This window comes from Arachis hypogaea, chromosome 9 (assembly GCF_003086295.3).
Source record: "Arachis hypogaea cultivar Tifrunner chromosome 9, arahy.Tifrunner.gnm2.J5K5, whole genome shotgun sequence".
NCBI lineage: Eukaryota > Viridiplantae > Streptophyta > Magnoliopsida > Fabales > Fabaceae > Arachis > Arachis hypogaea.
In genome coordinates, this window is record NC_092044.1 from 69,673,813 (window position 1) to 69,692,709 (window position 18,897).

Below are 18,897 nucleotides of genomic sequence, written 5' to 3' on the forward strand. Positions count from 1 at the left end.
GATAGTGGGCCAGAAGAACCTACATTGCAGTACCTTTGCGGTAGTTCTTTCTCCTCCAAAATGACCTCCATAGCTAGCACTATGACAACTCCACAGGACCTCTCGTCCTTCTTCTTCTAAGATGCACCTCCTAAGGATTCCATCTGAGCATTTCTTGAAGAGATATGGTTCATCCCAAATGAAATACTTAGCATCATTGATGAGTTTTCTTCTTTGATATTTGTTAATTCCAGGGGGTAAGTCACCGGCTGCTTTAAAATTGGCAATATCTGCAAACCAGGGTGCTTTGTGAACCATCATTAACTGTTCATCTGGCAAAGACTCATTTACATTTGTATCATGGGTATCATCCTTCTTACAAGGGATTCTGGATACATGATCTGCTACCTTGTTCTCCACACCTTTTTTGTCTCTAATCTCGATGTTGAATTCCTGCAATAATAAGATCCATCTAATTAGTCTTGGTTTTGATTCCTGTTTGGCAAATAGATATTTGAGTGTTGTGTGATCAGTGAAAACAATAACTTTAGAGCCAATAATATATGATCTAAATTTGTCAAATGCAAAAACTATTGCCAGCAACTCTTTTTTGGTGGTGGTATAATTCCGTTGAGCATCATTGAGGACCTTGCTGGCATAGTATATGACATGCACCAAATTCTCTTTTCTCTGTCCTAACACTGCCCCAACTGCGAAATCAGATGCATCACACATTAATTCAAATGGTAGATTCCAATCAGGTGGGGTGATGATAGGGGCAGAGGATAGCCTTTTTTTCAAGTTTTCATATGCTAGCATGCATTTCTCATCAAAGATAAATGGTGTATCAGACATTAGGAGATTGCTTAAGGGCTTGGCTATCTTTGAAAAATCTTTAATAAACCTTCTATAAAAACCAGCATGTCCCAGAAAGCTCCTAATTGCCTTGACGTCACTTGGTGGAGGTAATTTTTCTATTAGCTCCACCTTAGCTCTGTCTACCTCAATGCCTTGGTTAGAGACTTTATGGCCAAGGACTATTCCATCTATCACCATGAAGTGACATTTTTCCCAGTTCAAGACTAAGTTGGTCTCTTGACATCTTTTTAATACCAAGGCAAGATGGTTTAGGCAATTAGGAAAGGAATCTCTGAATACTGAGAAGTCATCCATGAAAACTTCAATGAACTTTTCTATCATATCTGAGAAGATGGAAAGCATGCAGCGTTAAAAAGTTGCAGGTGCATTACATAGCCCAAATGGCATGCGCCTATAGGCAAACACTCCATAGGGGCAGGTGAATGATGTTTTCTCTTGGTCTCTTGGATCAACCACTATTTGGTTATATCCTGAATAACCATCTAAAAAACAATAGTATGCATGTCCTGCAAGTCTTTCCAGCATCTGATCCATGAAAGGGAGTGGGAAATGATCTTTTCTTGTGGCTTCATTGAGCTTTCTGTAGTCAATACACATCCTCCATCCTGTGACGGTTCTTGTAGGGATTAGCTCATTTCTTTCGTTGGGCACCACTGTGATTCCTCCTTTCTTGGGAACAACTTGAACTGGGCTGACCCATGGGCTATCTGATATTGGATAGATTACTCTTCCCTGCCACAACTTCATGACTTTTTTCTATACTACTTCCTTCATAGCTGGATTTAACCTTCTTTGGGGCTGAATGAAGGTTTGGCATCCTCCTCCAAAAGTATCTTATGCATGCATATGGCTGAGCTGATTCCCTTCAAGTCAGCAAGTGTCCATCTAATGGCATCCCTATGTTTTTGTAAAACTTGAAGCAACCTTTCCTCTTGTTCTTGGCTGAGGGCTGAGTTTATGATCACTGGATAACTTCTATTTTCTCCCAAGTATGAGCTGAGGTTTTAGTTCAAAGTTGTTGGCATGTATGGTGGGCTTCTGGATGCTACTTCCACAGTTTCCTAGATTTGGATTGATGTAAAATCCTAGAACTCTCCTTTCTTGCTCAGCATGATTTGCAGGACCTTCTCTAGCATGGTTGTCAACTTCTTCTTCATGATTGTTTTCCAAGTTCTCTTCCATGTTGGGTTCAAAGTACTCTTCCTCTTCCTCAGCACCAATAATTCCTTTCCCTTTTGCTTCCCTCCTTAATCTCCAGAGGGTTCTCTCAGGTTCTGAATCGAAGGAAGTTGAGGTTCCCCCTCTTCTCCCTGTCATACAACTAACAAAACACGCAGCAAGAGAAAAAATGAAGAAGTTATTCTTGTTAGAGTGATTGTTAGTGTGAGTGATGCAAATTATCAAATAGTTAGTAGGTTAGTGAGCAGAATTGTAGATAATAACAAAGAAAGAAAGAAAAACAGAAGGGGTATAGACGATGAGGAAGAAGTTAAACAAAGTGAAAATAAATGACTGAATAAAGTAAACAAATAAGGGAAAAATGCTCAATCTAGTGAGCTTCCAACTTAATCATTGTTGATACAATTTCAATCCCCGGCAACGGCGCCATAAACTTGATGCACGAAAACTTGTCTCTCAACAAATTTCCCTTTGGCAAGTATACCGAATTTGTCATCAAGTAAAAACTCACAATAGAGTGAGGTCGAATCCCACAGGGATTAATTGGTCAAGCAACTTTAGTTGGGAGAGTATGCTAGTTGAGCTAAACAAAGTGTAGTTTGAGAATTGTAGAAAATTAAATGACGAAAAAGTAAATAGCAGAAATTAAAGTGCAGAATCTTAAATGGGAATTTGGGGCCATGAGCATGAAAATAAATGACAGAAAATAAAGAGAATGGGTAAGATCAGAAATGGGGAATTCATTGGGCTCAAGAGATGTTGTATTCTCCGAATCAAGTTCATTTTCATCTCTTCCTCAATCAATGCATCTATTGATTTCCTTGGCAATCTTAGGTGATTAGATTCCAATTCCTTGGTAATCCCAATTCCTTGATTTAATTGCTCATGGGAAGAGATGAAGTATGGTTACTGATTATACCACATGTATTTCCAAATCAAAGTGTTGGGAGGATTACATGTCACTATATCCGCCCAGACCCCAATTTGGTCCAACATGAGAAAGCATTTCTAGCATGATCTCCTCATCTCTTTTCCAAGGCTCAGAGGAGATCCAATTATGGAGAGTTTCTTTTCCAAGACAACTAACCAATTGAATTAAGATCGAAAGCTTTCTAGTAAATCAAAAGAGAAGAAAGAAGAAGAGAATGAAAACTATAATTGATCCATCAAATTACAAGAGAGCTCCCTAACCCAATGAAAGGGGTTTAGTTGTTCATAGCTCTAGAAATGGAAAATGGCAGAAAAGAATACATCCCAGCTAAAAGTGTAGAAAAGTAAATGTATAGAGAGTAGTTCTCCAAAGTGCCAATCTTCTCTATAGTTCAAAACTACTCCTATATATACTACTCCTCTTGATCTTCTGGTGAGTTCTTCAAGTCTTGGATGTGGGCTTTGGATCTTGAGTTGAAGCAGTTCCAATCTTTAGTGGGCCCAGCTTGCAGAGAAGTATGAATTAGGCATGGGCGTTAGTGAAGTTAACATTAAGTGACATTGTGGGTTCGAGAACGTTAGTGGCAATCACAATTTTCACTAACATTCCAACCCCATATAGCCCATGTTAACTCCAATGTTAGTGGCACTAACGTGACCACTAATGTTGCCTTGTAAATCTTTACTAGCGTTATTGGGACTCACCTTTCCCAATAACGTTGGCTTATAACCCTTTATCCCTACGTTAGAGTTCACGTTAGTGTAACTAACGTGGCTCTTAACGTGGTTATGCCTCACCTTCAAGAGCGTTAGTGACACTTACCTTTGTCACTAACGCTCAAAGTGCCCCTACTCTCCACGTTAGAGCTCACGTTAACTAAGTTAACATGGCCACTAACGTGGTAGTAATGCCATCTTCCAACGTTAGTGACAAAGGTGAGTGTCACTAACATTGGCTCATCATTCTCAGCTCTATGTTAACTTTAACTTTAGTGGTCTTAACGTGACCACTAACGTGGGCAATGCTAGTTGATCCAACGTTAGTGACAAAGGTGAGTGTCACTAACGTTGGCGTTGTTCCTCTCTTCCACGTTAGAGTTCACGTTAACTAAGTTAACGTGACTCTTAACATGGCTCATTGCCAATTCTTGAAACATTAGTGGTGTTCACGTTTACCACTAACGTTGGAGCTTTCTTTTGTCTCCACGTTAACTTAGTTAACGTGGCAATTAACGTGGGCTTATGATGGCTTCGCGGGCGTTATTGGTGATCACTTTTCTCTTTAACGTTGCAAGCAATTTACCATTCCACGTTAGTGGTCACGTTAACTAGATTAACGTGAGTACTAACGTGTTTTTCCCTGCTTCTTTTATCCTGAAATTAAGCAAATAAAGTGCATCAAAGATCTAGCCAAAGTCATGAGATTATGCATCATCAATTTATCATTCAATTCTAGCAAAATCCTCATGAAATCATGTGAAATTTACAATGGTTGCTTGAATCAAGGTGTAAGTGTATTTTCATCCAAAACTTGCCTTATTCACTAAGAAAATGCATGAAACTACCTTAAAACAGTAAAGAAAAGGTCAGTGAAACTGGCCTAGATGCCCTGGCATCAATAGATCAGAGACTATATTTGCTAAGTTAGAGGGTCTTTGCTCAGAATTCTCTGTCTGTTGCTGAGAAGATGATGAAAAAGGCTTGCTATTGCTAAAAATATTTCTTCCACTATTATTAAAGCCTTGTTAGGGCTTTTGTTGATCCTTCCATGAGAAATTTGGATTATTTCTCCATGAAGGATTATAAGTGTTTCAATAGGCTTCACCCATGTAATTCACCTCTGCCATTGCAGGGTTCTCAGGATCATAAGCTTCTTCTTCAGAAGATGCTTTTTTAGTACTGTTGGATGCATTTTGCCATCCATTCAGACTCTGAGAAATCATGTTGACTTGCTGAGTCAACATTTTGTTCTGAGCCAATATGACATTCAGAGCATCAATTTCAAAACTCCCTTCCTCTGAGGCGTCCCATTACTCACAGGATTTCTTTCAGAAAGTGTACATGAACTGGTTATTTGAAACCATGTCAATGAGTTCCTAAGCTTCTGCAAGTATTTTCTTCAGGTGAATAGATCCACCTGCAGAATGGTCCAATGACATCTTAGACAATTCAGACAGACCATCATAGAATATATCCAGGATGGTCCATTCTGAAAGCATGTCAGAATGACACTTTTTGGTCAGTTGCTTGTATCTCTCCCAAGCTTCAAAGAGGGATTCACCTTCTTTTTGTCTGAAGTTTTGAACATCCACTCTAAGCTTGCTCAGCTTTTGAGGAAAAAAGAACTTGGTTAAGAAAGCCGTGACCAGCTTATCCCAAGAGTTCATGCTGTCTTTAGGTTGAGAGTCCAACCATACTCTAGCTCTGTCTCTTACAGCAAAAGGGAAAAGCATAAGCCTGTAGACCTCGGGATCAACCCCATTGGTCTTAATAGTATCACAGATCTGCAAGAATTCAGTTAAAAACTGAAAAGGATCTTCTGATTTGTCCATGAAACTTGCAATTCTGTTGCATCAGATAAACTAATTGAGGCTTTAGCTCAAAGTTGTTTGCTACAATGACAGGAATTGAGATGTTTCTTCCATGTAAGTTGGAATTTGGTGCAGTAAAGTCACCAAGCATCTTCCTTGCGTCTCCACCATTGTTATTGGGTTTGGGCATCTCTGTTTCTTTTTCAAAAATTTCAGTAAAGTCCTCTTTAGAGTGTTGTGTTTTAGCTGCTCTTAGCTTCCTCTTCAAGGTCCTTTCAGGTTTAGGATCAGCTTCAACAAGAATGTCTTTTTCTTTGTTCCTGCTCATATGAGAGAGAAGAAAACAAAGAAAGTATGGAATCATCTATGTCACAGTATAGAGATTCCTTTATGTGAGTAGAAGAAGAAAAGAATAGAAGAAGGATGAGAAAAATTCGAACACAAAGGAGAAAAGACGGTTTGAATTTTTAGATGACGAGAAGTGTTAGTAAATGAATAAATAAATAGAAGGAGATGAGAGAGAGGAGTTTTCGAAAATTGTTTTTGAAAAAAAGGTTAGTGATTTTCGAAAATTAGAGATAGAAAAGTAGTTAGGTGCTTTTGAAAAAGATAAGAAACAAACAAAAAGTCAATTAGTTAGTTGAAAAAGATTTGAAAATCAATTTTGAAAAGATAAGAAGTTAGAAAAGATTTTGAAATTGATTTTGAAAAAGATATGATTTGAAAAAGATATGATTAAAGAGATATGGTTGAAAAAGATTTGATTGAAAAGATAGTTTGAAAAAGATTTGATTTTTGAAATTAAAATTAATTACTTGACTAACAAGAAACTAAAAGATATGATTCTAAAATTTAAAGATTGAACCTTTCTTAATAAGAAAGTAACAAACTTCAAATTTTTTAATCAATTACATTAATTGTTAGTGTAAATTTTCGAAAATTATGAAATAAAATTAAGAAAAAGATTTTGAAAATCAATTTAAAAGAAATTTTCGAAAATATATAAAAAAATGAAAAAGATTTGATTTTTGAAAAAGTTTTGAAAAGATAAGATTTTTAAAATTGAAATCTTGACTTGACTAACAAGAAACAACTTATTTTAAAAAATTTGACTAAGTCAACCCAAAGATTTCGAAAATTATGAGAGAAATAAGGAAAAGATATTTTTTATTTTTTTGAATTTAATGATGAGAGAGAAAAGCAACTAAATGACTCAAAACATAAAAATTATGAATCAAATCACATGATGCATGCAGGAACACTATGAATGTCAAGATGAACACCAAGAACACTTTGAAGATCAAGATGAACATCAAGACTTATTTTTGAAAAATTTTTAAGAAAAAAACACATGCAAGACACCAAACTTAGAAATTTTTCATGTTTAGACACTAATAAAACAAGAATGCATATGAAAAATAAGAAAAGACACAAAACAAGAAAATATAAAGATCAAACAAGAAGACTTATCAAGAACAACTTGAAGATCATGAAGAACACATGCATGAATTTTCGAAAAATGTTTAGAAAATTTAAAAAGATGCAATTAACACCAAACTTAAAAATTGACACTAGACTCAAACAAGAAACACAAAATACTTTTGGTTTCTTTTCGAAAATATCTTTTTGGAAAAACGAAAACAAATAAAATAATTTTTGAAAGATTTTTGAAAACTTTTTGAAAAGAAAATTACCTAATCTGAGCAACAAGATGAACTGTCAATTGTCCAAACTCAAACGATCCCCGGCAACGGCGTCAAAAACATGGTGCACAAAATTGTGATCATCAACAATCGCGCCAAAGACTTGGAGCTCTCAAATGTGAATCACACTTTGTCACATCATCGCACAACTAACCAGCAAGTGCACTGCGTCGTCCAAGTAATACCTTACGTGAGTAAGGGTAGATCCCACGGAGATTGTTGATATGAAGCAAGCTTTGGTCATCTTGTAAATCTCAGTCGGGCGGATTCTAATGGTTATAATGGTTTTTGAATATAAAGATAAATAAAGCATAAAATAAAGATAAAGATACTTATGTAATTCAATGGAAGGAATTTCAGATAAGCGCATGAAGATACTGTGTTCCTTCTGAATCTCTGCTTTTCTACTGCTTTCATCCAATCATTCTTACTCCTTTCCATGGCAAGCTGTATGTTGGGGGATCACCGTTATCAATGGCTATCTCCCGTCCTCTCAGTGAAAATGGTCCAAATGCGCTGTCACGGTGATGAGCGGATAATTTATACGCTTTTTGGCATTGTTTTTAGTATGTTTTCAGTATGTTTTAGTTAGTTTTTAGTATATTTTTATTATTTTTTAGTTAAAATTCACTTTTCTTGACTTTACTATGAGTTTGTGTGTTTTTCTGTGATTTTAGGTATTTTCTGGCTGAAATTGAGAGACTTGAGCAAAAATCTGATTCAGAGACTAAAAAGGACTGCAGATGCTGTTGGATTCTGACCTCCCTGCACTCGAAGTGGATTTTTTGGAGCTACAGAAGTTCAATTGGCGCGCTCTCAACGGCGTTGGAAAGTAGACATCCTGGGCTTTCCAGCAATATATAATATCCCATACTTTGCCTGAGATTTGATGGCCGAAACCGGCGTTCCAAATTAGCTCAAAACTGCCCGGCGTTAAACGCCGGAACTGGCACAAGAATGGGAGTTAAACGCCCAAACTGGCACAAAAGCTGGCGTTTAACTCCAATAAGAGTCTCTACACGAAAATGCTTCAATGCTCAGCCCAAGCACACACCAAGTGGGCACGGAAGTGGATTTTTATGTCATTTACTCATCCTTGTAAACCCTAGGCTACTAGTTCTCTACAAATAGGACCTTTTGCTATTGTATTTTCATATTTTGATCACTTTAGATCTTAGATCAGATCTTGGTTCTTCTGGTTCCCTCTCTGGGGCTGAAGCCAATGATCACTTTTGTTCTTATGTATTTTCAACGGTGGAGTTTCTACACACCATAGATTAAGGTGTGGAGCTCTGCTGTACCTCGAGTATTAATGCAATTACTATTGTTCTTCTATTCAATTCGGCTTGTTCTTGTTCTAAGATATTCATTTGCACCCAAGAACATGATGAATGTGATGATTATGTGACACTCATCATCATTCTCACTTATGAACGAGTGCCTGACAACCACTTCTGTTCTACAAGCAAACAAGGCTTGAATGTTTATCTCTTGGATCCCTTAATCGGAATCTTCGTGGTATAAGCTAGAACTGATGGCGGCATTCAAGAGAATCCGGAAGGTCTAAACCTTGTCTGTGGTATTCTGAGTAGGATTCAATGATTGAATGACTGTGACGAGCTTCAAACTCGCGATTGTGAGGCGTTAGTGACAGACGCAAAAGAATCACTGGATTCTATTCCGACATGATTGAGAACCGACAGCTGAATAGCCGTGCCGTGACAGGGTGCGTTGAACATTTTCACTGAGAGGATGGGAGGTAGCCACTGACAACGGTGAAACCCTACATACAGCTTGCCATGGAAAGGAGTAAGAAGGATTGGATGAAGACAGTAGGAAAGCAGAGAGACGGAAGGGACAAAACATCTCCATACGCTTATCTGAAATTCTCACCAATGAATTACATAAGTATCTCTATCTTTATCTTTATGTTTTATTCATACATCATCCATAACCATTTGAGTTTTCCTGACTAAGATTTACAAGGTGACCATAGCTTGCTTCATACTAACAATCTCCGTGGGATCGACCCTTACTCGCGTAAGGTTTATTACTTGGACGACCCAGTAAACTTGCTGGTTAGTTGTGCGAAGTTGTGATAAAGAGTTAAGATTACAATTGTGCGTACCATGTTGATGGCGCCATTGATGATCACAATTTCGTGCACCACACGGCACGGCTAATCATCTGTCGGTTCTCGATTATGTTGGAATAGAATCCCGTGATCCTTTTGCGTCTGTCACTACGCCTAACAATCGCGAGTTTGAAGCTCATTACAATCATTCCCTTCCAGATCCTACTCGGAATACCACAGACGAGGTTTAGACTTATCGGATCTCAGGAATGGCCGCCGATAATTCTAGCTTATACCACGAAGACTCCGATCTTTCAGAAGGGAGGTTAAGAGATACACGCTGAATCTAAGGTAGAACAAAAGTGGTTGTCAGTCACGCGTTCATAGGTGAGAATGATGATGAGTGTCATGGATCATCACATTCATCATGTTGAAGTGCAGCGAATATCTTAGAACAAGAATAAGCTGAATTGAATAGAAAATAGTAGTAACTGCATTAATACTCGAGGTACAGCAGAGCTCCACACCCTTAATCTATGGTGTGTAGTGATGAGCGGATAATTTATACGCTTTTTCGCATTGTTTTTAAGTAGTTTTTAGTGGGATCTAGTTACTTTTAGGGATGTTTTCATTAGTTTTTATGCAAAATTCACATTTATGGACTTTACTATGAGTTTGTGTATTTTTCTGTGATTTTAGGTATTTTCTGGCTGAAATTGAGGGACCTGAGCAAAAATTTGATTCAGGCTGACAAGGGACAACTGATGCTGTTGGACTCTGACCTCCCTGCACTCGAGATGGATTTTCTAGAGCTACAAAACTCCAAATGGCGCACTCCCAATTCCGTTGAAAAGCAGACATCCAGAGCTTTCCAGAAATATATAATAGTCTATACTTCATTCAAGTTTAGACAATGAAAACTGGCGTTCAACGCCAGTTCCATGCTGCATTCTGGAGTAAAACGCCAGAAACACGTCACAAACCAGAGTTAAACGCCAAAAACACGTTACAACTTGGCGTTTAACTCCAAGAGAAGCCTCTGCACGTGTAAAGCTCAAGCTCAGCCCAAGCACACATCAAAGTGGGCCCCGGAAGTGGGTTTCTGCACTTAGACTTATTTCTGTAAACCCTAGTAACTAGTCTAGTATAAATAGAACATTTTACTGTTGTATTAGATATTTTTTGTCTCAGTTTTAATCTATTGTTCATCTTAGGAGACTATTGATCACGTTTTGGAGGCTGGCCTCTCGGCCATGCCTGGACCATCACTTATGTATTTTCAACGGTGGAGTCTCTACACACAATGATTAAGGTGTGGAGCTCTACTGTACCTCGAGTTTTAATGCAAAGTATTACTGTCTTCTATTTAATTCATTTTATTCTTATTCTAAGATATTTGTTGCACTTCAACATGATGAATGTGATGATCCGTGACACTCATCATCATTCTCACCTATGAATGCGTGATTCACAACCATTTTCGTTCTACCTTAGACCGAGAGCATATCTCTTGGATTCCTGATGCACGACGCATGGTTGCCCTCGCCTGCCAATCAAGCCTTCCATTCCGTGAGATCAGAGTCTTCGTGGTATAAGCTAGAATCCATTGGCAGCATTCATGAGAATCCGGAAAGTCTAAACCTTGTCTATGGTATTCCGAGTAGGATTCAGGGATTGAATGACTGTGACGAGCTTCAAACTCGCGATTGTTGGGCGTGGTGACAAACGCAAAAGAATCAATGGAATCTATTCCAACATGATCGAGAACCGACAGATGATTAGCCGTGCTGTGACAAGAGCATTTGGACCATTTTCACTGCGAGGATGGGATGTAGCCATTAACAACAGTGATGCCCTACATACAGCTTGCCATGGAAAGGAGTAAGAAGGATTGAAGGAAGGCAGTAGGAAAGCAGAGATTCGACAAGAACAAAGCATCTCCATACACTTATCCAAAATTCCAACCAATGATTTACCAATGATCTATGTAAGTATCTCTATCTTTATTTTATGCTTTATTTATTATAATTTTCGAAAACCATTATAAACCATTTGAATCCGCCTAACTGAGAATTACAAGATGACCATAGCTTGCTTCATACCAAAAATCTCTGTGGGATCGACCCTTACTCACGTAAGGTTTATTACCTAGACGACCCAATACACTTGCTGGTTAGTGATGCGGAGTTGTGAAGAAAGTGCTGAGTTAGAGATCACAATTTTGTGCACCAAGTTTTTGGCGCCGTTGTCGGGGATTGTTGAGTTTGTACAACTGACGGTTCATCTTGTTGCTCAGATTAGGTAATTTTATTTTCAAAAAAGTTTTCAAAAATCTTTCAAAAAATTTTCTTTGTTTTCATTTTTCAAAAAGTAATTTTCGAAAAAAAATAAATACAAAAAAAAAGAAATTAATAAAATCATAAAAATCAAAAATATTTTGTGTTTCTTGTTTGAGTCTAGTGTCAATTTTTAAGTTTGGTGTCAATTGCATGTTTTTTAAAATCTATGCATTTTTCGAAAATTCATGCATGTGTTCTTCATGATCTTCAAGTTGTTCTTGGTAAGTCTTCTTGTTTGATCTTGATAATTTCTTGTTTTGTGTTTTTTGTTATTTTTCATATGCATTCTTGCATTCATAGTGTCTAAGCATTGAAAATTTCTAAGTTTGGTGTCTTGCATGTATTTCTTTTCTTGAAAATTTTTCAAAAATAAATCTTGATATTCATCTTTACATTCAAAGTGTTCTTGGTGTTCATCTTGACATTCATAATGTTCTTGCATGCATTAAGTGTTTTGATCCAAAATTTTCATGTTTTGGGTCATATTTGTGTTTTTCTCTCTCATCATTAAAAATTCAAAAAATATATATCTTTTTCTTAATTTTCTCATAAATTTCGAAAATTTGAGTTGACTTAATCAAAAAATTTTAAACTTAACTATTTCTTATAAGTCAAGTCAAATTTTCAATTTTAAAAATCTTATCTTTTCAAAACTTTTTCAAAAAAAAATCAAATCTTTTTCATTTTTCTTTTCTGATTTTCGAAAATTTGAAAATATTTTCCAAAATCTTTTCTTATCCTTATTTCATGATTTTCAAAAATTTTACTAACAATTAATGTGATTGATTCAAAAATTTGAAGTTTGTTACTTTCTTGTTAAGAAAGGTTCAATCTTTAAATTCTAGAATCTTATCTTTTAAGTTTCTTGTTAGTCAAGTAATTAACTTTGATTCTAAAAATCAAATCTTTTTCAAAATATCTTTTTCTTAAAATCATATATTTTTATCATATCTTTTAAAATTATATCTTTTTCAAAAATTTAGTTTCAAATTCTTTTCTAACTTCCTATCTTTTTAAAATTGATTTTCAAATCTTTTTCAACTAACTAACTGACTTTTTATTTATGTCTTATCTTTTTCAAAACCACCTAACTACTTTTCTCTCTCTAATTTTCGAAAATCATCTCCCTCTTTTTCAAAATTCTTTTAATTAATTAATTATTTCAAATTTTAATTTTAATTTTAATTCTTCTCTAAAAATTTTCGAAAATCACTAACCTTTTTTCAAAATTAATTTTCGAAATTCTCTCCCTCTCATCTTCTTCTATTTATTTATTTATCTACTAACACTTCTCCTCTACTCAAGAATTCGAACCTATCCTCCCCCTTGTGTTTGGATTCTTACCTTTTCCTTCTTCTATTCCTTCTTTCTTCTACTAACATAAAGGAATCTCTATACTGTGACATAGAGGATTTCTCTTCCTTTTCTGTTCTCTTCTTTTTCATATGAGCAGGAGCAAGGACAATGACATTCTTGTTGAAGCAGATCCTGAACCTGAAAGGACTCTGAAGAAGAAGCTAAGAGAAGTTAAAGCACAACAATCCAAAGAAAACCTTACAGAGAATCTAGAAAAAGAGAGAGACATGGCCGAACCCAATAACAATGGTGGAGGCACAAGGAGGATGCTTGGTGATTATACTACACCTACTTCCAAGTTTGATGGAAGAAGCATCTCAATCCCTGCCATTAGAGCAAACAATTTTGAGCTGAAGCCTCAATTAGTTGCTCTAATGCAACAGAACTGCAAGTTTCACGGACTTCCATCAGAAGATCCCTACCAGTTTTTAACTGAGTTCTTGCAGATTTGTGAGACTATTAAGACTAATGGAGTATATCCTGAAGTCTACAGGTTCATGCTTTTTCCTTTTGCTGTAAGAGACAGAGCTAGAACATGGTTGGACTCACAACCTAAAGATAGCCTGGACTCTTGGGATAAGCTGGTCACGGCCTTCTTGGCTAAGTTCTTTCCTCCTCAAAAGCCGAGCAAGCTTAGAGTGGATGTTCAGACCTTCAAACAAAAAGATGGTGAATCCTTCTATGAAGCTTGGGAAAGATACAAGCAGATGACCAAAAGGTGTCCTTCTGACATGCTTTCAGAGTGGACCATTTTGGATATATTCTATTATGGTCTATCTGAGTTCTCTAAGATATCACTGGACCATTCTGCAGGTAGATCCATTCACCTAAAGAAAACGCCTGCAGAAGCTCAAGAACTTATTGACATGGTTGCAAATAACCAATTCATGTACACTTCTGAGAGGAATTCCGTGAGTAATGGGACGCCTCATAGGAAGGGAGTTCTTGAAATTGATGCTCTAAATGCCATATTGGCTCAGAACAAAATGTTGACTCAGCAAGTCAACATGATATCTCAGAGTCTGAATGGATTGTAAAATACATCCAACAGTACTAAAGATGCATCTTCTAAAAAAGAAGCTTATAATCCTGAGAATCCTGCAATAGCAGAGGTGAATTACATAGGTGAACCTTATGGGAACATTTATAATTCCTCATGGAGAAATCATCCAAATTTCTCATGGAAGGATCAACAAAAGCCTCAACAAGGCTTTAATAATGGTGGAAGAAACAGGCTTAGCAATAGCAAGCCTTTTCCATCATCTTCTCAGCAACAGACAGAGAATTCTGAGCAGAGCCCCTCTAGCTTAGCAAACTTAGTCTCTGATCTGTCTAAGGCCATTTTAAGTTTTATGAGTGAAACAAGGTCCTCCATTAGAAATTTGGAGGCACAAGTGGGCCATCTGAGTAAGAAAGTCATTAAAGCTCCTCCTAGCATTCTCCCAAGCAATATAGAAGAGAATCCAAAAGGAGAGTGCAAGGCCATTGATATAATAAATATGGCCGAATGCACAAGGAAGGAGAAGGATGAGAATCCCAGTGAGGAAGACCTCCTGGGAAGTCCTCTGAACAAGAAGGGGTTCCCTGTTGAGATATAGAGACCATAGAGATTCCATTAAACCTCCTTCTGCCATTCATGAGCTCTGAAAACTATTCTTCCTCTGAAGAGGATGAAGATGTAACTAGAGAGCAAGTTGCTCAATATCTAGGAGCTATTATGAAGCTGAACGCCAAGTTGTTTGGTAATGAGACTTGGGAAGATCAGTCTCCCTTGCTCATTAGTGAACTAGATACATGGGTTCAGCAAACTCTACCTCAAAAGAAACAAGATCTTGGTAAATTCTTAATATCATGTACCATAGGCACCATGATCTTTGAGAAAGCTCTGTGTGACCTGGGGTCAGGTATAAATCTTATGCCACTCTCTGTAATGGAGAAACTAGGATCTTTGAGGTGTAGGCTACCCCATTCTCATTAGAGATGGCAGATAAGTCAATAAGACAAGCTTATGGATTGGTAGAGGACATGTTAGTGAATGTTAAATGCCTTTACATCCCTGCTGATTTCATAATCTTAGACACTGGGAAGGATGAGGATGAATCCATCATTCCTAGAAGACCCTTCCTAGCCACAGCAAAAGCTGTGATTGTTGTTGACAGAGGTGAACTAGTCCTTCAATTGAATGGGGACTACCGTGTGTTTAAAGCTCAAGGTTATCCTTCTGTAAACATGGAGAGGAAGCATGAACAGCTTCTCTCAATACAGAGTCAAACAAAAGCCCCCACAATCAAACTCTAAGTTTAGTGTTGGGAGGCCACAACCAAACTCTAAGTTTGGTATTGAACCCCCACATTCAAACTCTAAGTTTGGTGTTGGGAATCTACAACATTGATCTGATCACTTGTGAGGCTCCATGAGAGACCACTGTCAAGCTATTGACAAGAAGTGCTTATTGAGAGGCAACCCAATTTTTATTTATCTAATTTTATTTTTATTTTATTGTTCTTTTATGTTTTATTAGGTTTATGATCATGTGGAGTCACAAAACAATCACTAAAATTAAAAACAAAATCAAAAATAGCAAAAGAAAAAGCACACCCTGGAGGAAGATCTTACTAGCGTTTAAACGCCAGTAAGGAGCATATGGCTGGCGTTCAACGCCAGAACAGAGCATGAATCTGGCGTTGAATGCCAGAAACATGCTGCAGACTGGTGTTGAACGCCAAAAACAAGCATTGAACTGGCGTTTAACGCCAGAAACAAGTATCAATCTGGCGTTAAATGCCAAGATTGCATGCAGAGGGCATTTTACACGTCTAATTGGTGCAAGAATGATAAATCCTTGACACCTCAGGATCTGTGGATCCCACAATATCATCTTAGGATCTGTGGACCCCACAGGATCCCTACCTACCTCAATTTACCTTCTCTCTTCTTCACACAATCCAAAAACACTCTTTCCCAAACATCATTCACCAATCACCTCTCCACCACTCACTTCATCCTCTCTTTCGCACAAATATACCTCAAATTCAAAATCTCTTTCCCACCCAAACCCACCCTAAATGACCGAACACACACACCCTTCTCCCTCTCCTCCATATCTTCTTCTTCTTCTTCTATTCTTTCTTCTCTTGCTCGAGGACGAGCAACATTCTAAGTTTAGTGTGGTAAAAGCATAGCTAAGGCCATTGATGGCACATAAGGCCAGAAAAACCTTAAGAAAGAGGAAAGGGAAGGCAATTGCTTCAACCTCTGAGTCATGGGAGATAGAGAGATTCATTTCAAGGGTCCATAGCTCAATAATAGAGCATTTGACTGCACATCAAGAGAGCCCACTCATGGACCTCATCAAGAAATCCCTGAGAGGCCTCAAGGGATAAATTTTCCTCCACACAACTATTGGGAGCAACTAAGGATAGGAGCACCAAAATCACTGGGGATTAAGCAACAGAAGCAAGGAAGAGACATAAAGGAGCTCAAAGAGCACCATTGGTTCTTCAAGAGGAAGACGCCACCCTCACTAAGGTGGACTCATTCCTTAATCTCCTTGCTCTTATTTTTCTATTTTTCGATTTTTATGCTTAATGTTTATCTATGTTTGTGTATTTATTACATGATCATTAGTATTTAGTAACTATGTCTTAAAGCTATGAATAATTCCATGAATCCTTCACCTTTCTTAAATGAAAAATGTTTTTAATACAAAAGAACAAGAAGTACATGAGTTTCAAATTTATCCTTGAATTTAGTTTAATTATATTGATGTGGTGACAATACTTTTTGTTTTCTAAATGAATGCTTGAACAGTGCATATTTTTTATCTTGTTGTTTATGAATGTTAAAATTGTTGGCTCTTGAAAGAATGATGAACAAGAGAAATGTTATTGATGATCTGAAAAATCATAAAATTGATTCTTGAAGCAAGAAAAAGCAGTGAATAAAAAGCTTGAGAAAAAGTGAAAAAAATAGAAAGAAAAAGAAATAGCAAGCAGAAAAAGCCAATAGCCCTTAAAACCAAAAGGCAAGGGTAAAAAGGATCCAAGACTTCGAGCATCAATGGATAGGAGGGCCCAAGGAAATAAATCCAGACCTAAACGGCTAAATCAAGCTGTCCCTAACCATGTGCTTGTGTCATGCAGGTCCAAGTGAAAAGCTTAAGACTGAGTGGTTAAAGTCATGATCCAAAGCAAAAGAGTGTGCTTAAGAGCTCTGGACACCTCTAACTGGGGACTTTAGCAAAGTTGAGTCACAATCTGAAAAGGTTCACCCAGTTATGTGTCTGTGGCATTTATGTATCCAGTGGTAATATTGGAAAACAAAGTGCTTAGGGCCACGGCCAAGACTCATAAAAGTAGCTGTGTTCAAGAATCAACATACTTAACAAGGAGAATCAATAACACTATCTGAACTCAGAGTTCCTATAGATGCCAAGCATTCTAAACTTCAAAGGATAAAGTGAGATGCCAAAATTATTCAGAGGCAAAAAGCTACAAGTCCCACTCATCTAATTAGAACTAATATTCATTGATATTTTGGGATTTATAGTATATTCTCTTCTCTTTATCCTATTTGATTTTCAGTTGCTTGGGGACAAGCAACAATTTAAGTTTGGTGTTGTGATGAGCGGATAATTTATACACTTTTTGGCATTGTTTTTAAGTAGTTTTTAGTAGGATCTAGTTACTTTTAGGGATGTTTTCATTAGTTTTTATGCAAAATTCACATTTCTGGATATTACTATGAGTTTGTGTATTTTTCTGTGATTTCAGGTATTTTCTGGCTGAAATTGAGGGACCTGAGCAAAAATCTGATTCAGGCTGACAAAGGACTGCTGATGCTGTTGGACTTTGACCTCCCTGCACTCGAGATGGATTTTCTGGAGCTACAGAACTCCAAATGGTGCGCTTTCAATTGCGTTGTTAAGTAGGTATCTAGAGCTTTCCAGAAATATATAATAGTCCATACTTCGTTCAAGTTTAAATGACGTAAACTGGCATTCAACACCAGTTCCATGCTGCATTCTGGAGTAAAACGCCAGAAACACGTCACAAACCAGAGTTAAACGCCAAAAACACGTTACAACTTGGCGTTTAACTCCAAGAGAAGCCTTTGCACGTGTAAAGCTCAAGCTCAGCCCAAGCACACATCAAAGTGGGCCCTGGAAGTGGATTTCTGCACTTAGACTTATTTCTGTAAACCCTAGTAACTAGTCTAGTATAAATAGAACATTTTACTATTTGTATTAGATATCTTTGGTCTTAGTTTTAATCTATTGTTCATCTTAGGAGACTATTGATCACGTTTTGGAGGCTGGCCTCTTGGCCATGAACGGTGGAGTTTCTACACACCATAGATTAAGGTGTGGAGCTCTGCTGTACCTCGAGTTTTAATGCAAAGTATTACTGTCTTCTATTCAATTCAGCTTATTCTTATTCTAAGATATTCATTGCACTTCAACATGATGAATGTGATGATCCGTGACACTCATCACCATTCTCACCTATGAACGCGTGATTGACAACCACTTCCGTTCTACCTTAGACCAAGCGCATATCTCTTGGATTCCTGATGCATGACGCATGGTTGCCCTGGCTTGACAACCGAGCCTTTCATTCCATGAGATCAGAGTCTTCGAGGTATAAGCTAGAATCCATTGGCAGCATTCACAAGAATCCGGAAAGTCTAAACCTTGTTTGTGGTATTCCGAGTAGGATTCAGGGATTGAATGACTGTGACGAGCTTCAAACTCGCGATTGTTGGGTGTGGTGACAGACGAAAAAGAATCAATGGATTCTATTCCGACATGATCGAGAACCAACAGATGATTAGCCGTGCTGTGACAAGAGCATTTGGACCATTTTTACTAAGAGGATGGGATGTAGCCATTGACAATAGTGATGCCCTACATACAGCTTGCCATGGAA

The 18,897-nt window shown here is 37.4% G+C and overlaps 2 non-coding genes across 2 annotated transcripts; one reads left to right on the plus strand and one right to left on the minus strand.

Annotated features, from left to right (window-relative positions):
* Positions 1 to 5,184: 5,184 nt before the first annotated feature.
* LOC112713397 (small nucleolar RNA R71) lies at positions 5,185 to 5,288 on the plus strand. The gene has a single exon (XR_003158370.1). It is a non-coding gene; the product is annotated as a small nucleolar RNA R71 (small nucleolar RNA).
* Positions 5,289 to 13,599: 8,311 nt separating this feature from the next.
* LOC112713854 (small nucleolar RNA R71) lies at positions 13,600 to 13,707 on the minus strand. The gene has a single exon (XR_003158815.1). It is a non-coding gene; the product is annotated as a small nucleolar RNA R71 (small nucleolar RNA).
* Between the last annotated feature and the right edge of the window lie 5,190 nt (positions 13,708 to 18,897).